This window comes from Hyperoodon ampullatus (genome assembly GCF_949752795.1).
Source record: "Hyperoodon ampullatus genome assembly, chromosome: 18".
Classification (NCBI taxonomy): Eukaryota; Metazoa; Chordata; class Mammalia; order Artiodactyla; family Ziphiidae; genus Hyperoodon; species Hyperoodon ampullatus.
This window is the reverse complement of record NC_136931.1, coordinates 6,693,268-6,699,267: the sequence shown is the minus strand read 5'-3', so window position 1 is coordinate 6,699,267 and position 6,000 is coordinate 6,693,268.

The following is a 6,000-nucleotide window of genomic DNA, read 5'->3' as shown; positions in this document are numbered from 1 at the left end:
AGGGAATTCCTCCATATGAGAAGCCTCTTATTAGTATAGATCCTTTTAAACCTATTTGTACGTATTTTCACCCATAGATTTGCATCATAGAAAATGAGTAGTATTGTTTAGTGTGTGTGTGTTTTCTTCCACACCTCATCTTAGAGACTTTTTTGTGTTGGGACATACAGATATCCCTCACTAGTTTATGTACTAGGTAGTATTTCATTATATGAGTACACGAGGCAGCTTGCTCCGATAGTCCCCTATTGGTATACATCTAGGACATTTGCAGTTTTTGCTATTGCCAACACTATTCCAGTGAGGATCCTTGAACATGACTCTTTGTGGACTCCCTTTCTCCAAGGCACTATGAGAAATGGAATTGCTAAGTCCCAGGGGATGCACATTTAAACCTTAATAAGTAACTGGCAAATTGCCCTCTTAAGCACCTGTACCAAATTATGCTCCTACTTGCGATTTGAAAGTAACCATTTCCCCACATCAGTGACATTAGCAAACTTCTTAATTTTTGCCCATGTGAAGTGTGTTTTTTTTTTAAAAAATTTGCCCATGTGAAGTCCCTGAACACTGGTGATGATGAACATCTTTTTGTGTATTTGTTGGCTATTTGTATTTTCTCTTTTGTGTATGCCCTGTTCCTCTTCTTCCTCATCAATATCTTATTGTATTTCATTTCTAGACTCCTGAGGATAATTTCATATAAATGGTATCATATAATATGTAGCCTTTGTGCTTGGCTCATTTTACTCAGCATAACGTTTTTGAGGTTCATCCATTATTGTACATGCATCAGTACTTCATTCCTTTTTATAGCTGAATGTTATTCCATTTGTATGGATGTTCCAAATTTTGTTTATCCATTCATTATTGATGGCTATTTGGGCTGTTTCCACCTTTTGGTTATTGTGAATAGTGCTGCTGTCAACATTTGTGTATGAATATCTGAGTGTTTGTTTTTTAATTCTTTTGTGTAGGAGTAGAATTGCTGGCTCATATGGCAATTTTATGTTTAATTTTTTGAGACTATGCTGAGCTGTATATATTCTCTCCCTTAATCTTCTCACCAACTCAGTGAGGAAGGGCTAAAATTACCTCTTAACAGATAAGAAGTTAGAGGTAAGAAAACTCAGGCCCAGAGAAGCTAAGTGGTTTTCCTAAAGTTACATAGCTACTAAGTGGTAAAGTTGGGATTTAAACCCAGTCAGGCTGATTCCAAAACCTGAGCCCTTAACTGCTATGCTACCCTCCCTCTCCTATAATGCCTAAGGAGGATGATGTCTAGAAATGAGTTAGTTTGCTTGTTCAGAGGATTGTTAATTGAAAGAAAAATCTTCTTACTACAGGAATGTTACCTAATGGCAAAGCTACAAAGCCACCTTTTGTCTATTAAACTGTTTTAAAGGGAAAGTGTACACAGTCTCTGTGGGCACTTTTCTGCTCACCTGTGCAAGTGGCACACCCGTGCCACCTAGAGGAGCAGGAACACATTCTCCCAGCCTTTCCCCCTTTCTGTCATCCCTTCAGTCTGTAACCACTTCTAAGCCCTTTGCCTCTGGGGGACTGGTGATTTCAATTATAGTGGAACTCTCAAGAAGCATATTTGAGTGGGAAGTTGCAGAAATCTGAGTTTTCATTTCATGCAGGTCTTTCCTACCACTTGTCAGAGAGAACCCAGGATAAGTGGTATTCATTAGGATTAATACCCGTTGACTGTGGAAATGTGAAATTGATCACAGATAGCCTTTGAAACAAGACCCCAGGGTGACTGAGTAGTAAGGCGAGAGCAAAGTCTCTGCTGGGTCACAACTGACATCTGGTAACTGCAGAAAAGTGAAATGGATCCTATGAGACACCTGATTGTTAGAAAGTGCCAGCATCACTGTGGGAGCAGACAGTCAGCAAAATCTCTGTTGTATCTACTATCCCAGAGAGGCACTGATGAGCCTAGCTATATCTCCAAATGCTCCCATCTTGTTCTAAAGTGGAATCTTTTATCAGCCTACTAGAGGAGGTGGGATACTCCAGATACCTGAGTATGTTAATAGCTGGCTGCCTACCAAGGTGTGTGCTATTGAAGCACAAAATTGCGTTTCTAATTTTTATTTTATTTATTTACTTATTTAAAAAATTAATTAATTTATTTATTTTTGGCTGTGTTGGGTCTTCATTGCTACGTGCGGGCTTTCTCTAGTTGCGGTGAGTGGGGGCTACTCTTCGTTGTGATGCGCGGGCTTCTCATTGCCATTGCTTCTCTTGTTGAGCATGGGCTCTAGGCACATGGGCTTCAGTAGTTGTGGCACGTGGGCTCTAGAGCGCAGGCTCAGTAGTTGTGGTGCACAGGCTTAGTTGCTCTGCGGCATGTGGGATCCTCCCGGACCAGGGCTTGAACCCGTGTCCCCTGCATTGGCAGGCGGATTCTTAACCACTGGGCCACCAGGGAAGCCCTCCAATTTTTAAAACAAGTTTTAAAATTCTCTTGGCATATTGAAATCTGTTGCCTATTTCATATAAATAAAAGCTTCTGGAATGTACCTTAATTTATTTCTCTGTGTGTGTCTTGATATGTACTCAGCCATTAAGCTGGGCATCTTCCATTTGCTCCTCTAGACCCATCAGTGAGTTCTCTTGCCCTCTGGTTTCTCTTTGGGTTTGGTCAATGGGAGGCACTAGCAGGAGATTGGAGGGAAGGAAGAATGAAATGGAGTTGAACACATTTGAATTTGTGGTTCACTTCCTGGTGGGACGCAGGTTAGTAGTGGTTGTGTTTCTCTGTGGTGGACCACATCTCCTATCAGGTGACCCTCTTCCAAAGCTACAGATTTTTTTGACTTTTGGTAATACTTCCTTCATTTGTCCCTTCAATCTTGAGGGTGGTATACACCTCCCACTGTTGCCAGACCCGGGGGTTTGTGGCCTGTGGGTTTTCATCAGCTTGCCACATCTTTATATGCCACCTCCCTGAAGCATGCCATTTGTTACTGGCCATGACCCTGTCTAGGACAGCCACTCAGTACCTCCTGTCCTTATGGCGGGTATCATGCATTGACAGGATGGGTAAGAATTCCAAAGCTGGAACAGAATACAGGTCAACTAGGCATCAAACTATGGTGCTGTCATCTTGTGCCTAATGAGACTGGACCAGAGAAGAGGAAATCTGAGGGCTGAGAAATTTGGTCAGGAAATAGGGGCAGCAGAGGAATCTGGAAGAGAAGTTGCCTAAGAGGGGCACCCAGAATAGAGGACAGAAAAATAATGTTCCAGTCAGAGTTGTTAACCTGTAGCAACTTGAGGGGCAATTGGTGAGGTGATCTGTGGGTTTCAGCTATGTACACACACACTTTCATACATGCTCTTATTGCTAGAGTAACTTTTCCCTTTCCTTAGTATACATTGAGAGGGGGTACCTTTCATGTGCACCTGACTAAGTCATCTCCCCACCCCTTTACTCCAGGATCTGAGCTCCTTGCAGGTTCTTGGAATAACCCAAGCCATTTCTTACTCCAGTCCTTTCTACTCAAATGGTCCCCTTTGACAACTTTTTCATCATGATAATTTATAGTCTTTCTTTAAGACTTAGACAACTATGATAATAGTTAGTCTTTCTTTAAGATCAACTGAGAGGCTCAGGAAGCCTTGGTCTGATGGAAGTGACTTCTGGGCTCCCACAGCATCATCCTAGTCTTCTTCCCCATTCCCCCACTGTCAGAACATGAAATCTGTCCAAAAGGATTTTGGTCCCACTTATCTATGCAAATTTTAGTCTAGAAATTGTAGTTAGGGGGAAAGAATGTTAAAATTTCTAAATTTTGGAGATCTTTGGAGGCAGTGGGATAAAAGTCTGTATCTATACTTTGAGAATGGGAAAGGAGCCCCCAGAAGAAGTTCTGAAAAATTCTGTTTTCTAAGGTGAAGAAATATACCTCTAAGTATGAAACCAAATCCCTTATACATTAAATAAGATGGAACACATCAACAGTGGTTCAAGGGAAAGCCAAACCCCGAAGATAGAGGGAAAAGAAGCAACTCTTGGGGTAAGAGGGCATTTTCTTCATGATTCAGTAAGCTTTTCACCCTCAGGAGGGCCCAGATAAATGTGTATGAAGAAAACTATGTATGTCTGTTTGTCACGGTGTGTGTTGGAGGTCCTTAAGACCACTCCCAGGTTTGGTGATTTGGTAGGAGGAGTCATAGACTCAGCATGTAGTTGTACTGATGGTTATGATTTATTACAACAAAAGGATGCAGAGCAAATTCAGCACAGGGAGAAAGTGCTTAGGACAAAGACCAAAGGAAACCAGGTACAAGCTTCCAAGAATCCTCTCCCAGTGGCGTCAAATAGGACGTGCTTAACTCCCCCAGCAATGAGTTATGACAACACTTGAGATGCTGTCCACCAGGGACGCTCACTAGAGACTCAGTGCCTAGGGTTTTTATTGGGGGTTGTCACATAGATACCCTCTGTCTGGCACATGGCCAAATTCCAGACCCCCGGGGGAAAGCAGGTGTTCATTGTAAAAATGTCATACTATTTTAATAGCTTACGCATAGTGAGCCCTCTTCTCAGTTCTGGGAATGGTGGAAAGCCTCCTCAAATCCAAATTTCCAGATGCCAGCCGAAGGCCAATTTTGCAAGCAGGACTTTCTAAGAATAGCAGTCCTCAATCCTGCTATGTTTGCTCTTTTTCTCACATGGTGTCACATTGGTTACTCCTGGTTAAGGGAGGCGCCAGTACAATTCCCCCAGCAAGTAGAATTTCCTTTCCCCTAGATTCCATGAAGAATTGGGGCTTCCTAGAATGTCAGCTCAGATTTTTTTCCAGTTATCTTACCAATGACTCCCAAATCATAATGATACTGCTAATAGTTGGCTTCGATTAAATTGTTACCCACAGCCCCCTTCTCCTTTGCATCCCATCCTGAGGGGCTTAAGTCCCAGTTCCCAAGAGCCATTCCCTGCTGCATATGACTTGTATCTCAGAGCTTTGCCAGGACTTAAATCCTATGTCATAGGAAGGCTCCCCATGAAATAAACTCTCTTTTATCCAAAAAGCTTTATATTCTGCCCCCATCGACCAAGTACCCTAGGGATTCACTTCCAGTCATGCTCTCCTGGTTCTTGCCCAGCCATGTTAGCCATGGTCCTGTGGCTTCTATGGCATGCATCCCTCTCTCCCTAGCAGGCCCAACACCGCTCATTAGTTTAGGCTGAGAGTCAACACTTGGTATTGGTCTGATAGCCAGCAGTGGAGGTGGGAACGTAGCTCTGTTAGGCACCTGCCCCACTTGAGGCATCGGTATTCTTCAAGCAAAGAAGGGGGCCTGTCTTCCAACAAGAGAAAGGAGGACACTTTGGCAGGCCCAGAGAATTCAGTGGGCTCTTAGGGTCAAAGGTAATCAAGTGCATCTTCCCAGATATCTCCACCCCAATTCTCAGGGTCCCACTCATTCCCATCAAGGTCCTGACTTGATTGTAGGACATGTGCCTAGCCTGAAAATTCAGCCTTCTCTGAAGTTCTGCCATTCTTACAGTTAAGTCCTGTGTCTGTTCTTCAGCTCTGTTTTCATACTGAAGAATATCAGGGTTTCTTTAAATACTGCCAAGGAGGCTTTCTGACACAACACAATTTGCTCTAAATTGTTGAACGATTGCCATGAGGCTGCCATTTTTTTCTCTTCGATGCATTCATGGTATTCAGCAACAGCCACCCAGTTTTACAGTCCTGATAATTACTATATCTTTCACTCCTCCTCAACACCAGAGATGTTACATAAGCCAGTGCATCCCCTTCCACCTATAGCCTGTCCCAGTTATCCACAGGTGAAAGTCTTAGTAATTACACTGTACCAACATGCCAGGGATGGATGATGCTCTATCTCCCCTCAGTGATGGACTCTCATTGCCAGGCAGCCAATTAGTGATTCAACTCCAGAATACCTTCCTTTGAGTCTGGTTCTTAGGTCTGCTTCTCATATTCTCTTAGGTTAGTGTGAGAGGCG